Raw genomic sequence first — 2556 nt, 5'->3', positions numbered from 1 at the left:
AAAAAATTAAGCGGGCCCCATACCCCACGCCCTATTGGCTCGCTTCGCTCCTTGTTCTTTAACTAACAACATTTGCCTCCTACAAAATTTCTCAAAAAAAAAATTAAGCGGGCCCCATACCCAACTCATGGCCATACCCATTGGCTCGCTTCGCTCCTTGTTCTTTAACTCACAACATTTGCCTCCTACAAAATTTACCTGTGGCTACGGCCCTGACATGTGCGCAACAGTTAGACACATCACAGAGGCAGCAGGACATCAACCCGTACACTGTATATACGCTGTATGACCTCTAGATCTATGATTGAATAATTTCATCGGATCTCTATAGTTCACATGCTAATAAAGTTTATAACGGGTAGATCCAAATTAAGTTAAAAATAACTTACACTGAAGAAATTTTTCGTCCATCTGGTCCATCCAATCTGGTCGACAAATTTTGCCAGTGTAAGTTATTTTTTTAACTTAATTTGGATCTAACTGACATAAACGTTATTAGCATGACTTCTAGATCTACTCCTCATGTATCATGCGTCAACTACTCCCGTACACCTGCGTTCCATCGCACCCGCAACGCATCCTGCGCAAGAAACAGGAATCGCTCGTGCTTTCCCCAACCCTCCCGTCCCCCATACCAACGAGAAAAATACTTTTGTTAATTAACATACTAATTAACATACTAAGACTACAGTTATATATTGCGCGACACGAGGAATTTGGCTAACGATGTCGTCTCCCCGCTAACGATGTCGTCTCGGTCGACGCCGCGGTGAGACGGGTGTATCACGAGTTCACCCTCCTCTTAAATTGACTACGTCACGAATTTTCTATATGGTGGATATTTGTAACATTTTCGTTGCAATTTTTTTTACATGAAAAGTAAGTACTAACGCCACTAACTGTATCCGCAAATTCTTACCTGATAAGATTGTTTTTAAACTAGTTAACAATCTAAAAAATCTGGGCGATTTGATATATTGATCACGACATTAAATGCTTGCCATGGGCTATGTATGAGTCACGAATGTTTGTTCACATCGAACGGAATAGCAAAATAGGAAGTATAATGCAGCAATTTAACCATAAAAGGTGAACAGAATCACTTACATTTTGTGAAAAAGTTGACAATTTTTTTTTTACTTTTACTATTTACGGTGACGTAATCACAGATCACACGTTATGACAGATACGATTATAACTTCTGAAAGATGAAACTTCCCAACATTACATACATACGTGGCAACATAAATCGAGCACGTCCCCTGTACTAAACGTGGTGAAACTTAACTAGCTCAAGAAATACGAACGAGAAAATGAATAAATTGCATCCGCGTGCGAACTAAGCGGGATTGCTTTCGTTGTTTACAATTTTTTTAGGTGGCAGAACTTCTACTAAGAACGTGGAATTCACTCTCAGTTTCCTTCCGTAGTTTGTCGCTCATTGTTTCAATCTCAATCTCTCTTCTCTCTCTCTCTCACTCACTCTATCTTTCTCTCTCTCTCTCTCTCTCTCTCTCTCTCTCTCTCTCTCTCTCTCTCTCTCTCTTTCTCACTCACTCTCTCTTTCTCCCTCTCTCTCTCTCTCTCTCTCGGTTCCCACCTCTCTCTCTGCATACCTTCTTGGCTCCTTCTTGAATGGTTACTGCGCCATTCCTCACTGAAGCCTACATTGCAGCACTCTACATTGCAGCACTCTACATTGCAGCCACCTACATTGCAGCACCCTACATTGCAGCGTTCGCACGGCAACCAGCAACAAACTATTCCGATTATAGTAAAGACATATCTATATCTATAACCAACAGCGTATTAAGCATACTTAATACGCTCTATTAAGCATACTCTTGGTAAAATACTCCTGGCATGAAGATGAAGACACGAAAAAGCACACAACCTCTCAGCGCGAGAGCTTTCCGAGGCAAAATATCACCACGACGCAAATCCGCGCGTAAAATCACAAGTGCTGAAGCACACAATCGCCTTTTGCGGGCGCCGCGCCATCGCCCGCGCGGCGATGACCAATGAGATCAGAGGATGGACTCAAAACTGTCCTCGACGAACAAAAAAAGCGAGGCTGCGAGCCGACCGAGTCGGCTGTTGCCGTGGAAACGCACGGAGAAGGGCGAGGCGAGCGCCGCGCGGCGGAGGAATGTTCGAAGCGAATGGAAAAATATTCGGAGTCTGAAAAATATACGCCGCGGTAATTCGGACATCGGTTTCGAGTTGGCCGTGAGTTTGACGGGTGAGCTGCAGCTGTTAGCCGCAGCATAGTTAACACAGGATGTCAGTGAAGTGCAACCCTAAACGTGATGGGGGGAGGGAGCGACAACCTTCCCTTCCATGATAGCTTCCTCCTCTTTCATGGCAGAACCTACCACGTTCCCTGGCAGGACCTCCCCCTTCCCTGGCAGGACCTCCCCCTTCTATGGTAGGATCTCCCACTGTCATGGCATGACAGGACCTCCTCCTTTCCTGGCAAGACCTCCTCCTTCCATGGCAGGACCTCCCCCTTCCATGGCAGGACCTCCCCCTTCCATGACAGGACCTCCCCCTTCT

The 2556-nt window shown here is 45.1% G+C and overlaps 1 long non-coding RNA gene across 2 annotated transcripts in view; it reads right to left on the bottom strand.

The window, feature by feature from the left end:
• Positions 1 to 1529: 1529 nt before the first annotated feature.
• LOC106818403 overlaps positions 1530 to 2556 on the bottom strand; it is a 3027-nt gene continuing 2000 nt past the window's right edge. Inside the window, exons 2-3 of one of the 2 annotated variants that reach the window (XR_001395207.1) lie at positions 1601 to 2545; positions 1530 to 1544 (exon numbers count right to left, since the gene is read on the bottom strand). This is a non-coding gene — a long non-coding RNA (uncharacterized LOC106818403). Of the gene's footprint in view, positions 2546 to 2556 lie in introns of both variants that reach the window. The other variant, XR_001395209.1, reaches the window with a different exon arrangement.

This window comes from Priapulus caudatus, unplaced genomic scaffold (genome assembly GCF_000485595.1).
Source record: "Priapulus caudatus unplaced genomic scaffold, Priapulus_caudatus-5.0.1 Scaffold2214, whole genome shotgun sequence".
NCBI classification, from domain to species: Eukaryota; Metazoa; Priapulida; class Priapulimorpha; order Priapulimorphida; family Priapulidae; genus Priapulus; species Priapulus caudatus.
This window is presented reverse-complemented; position numbering and strand designations above follow the sequence as displayed.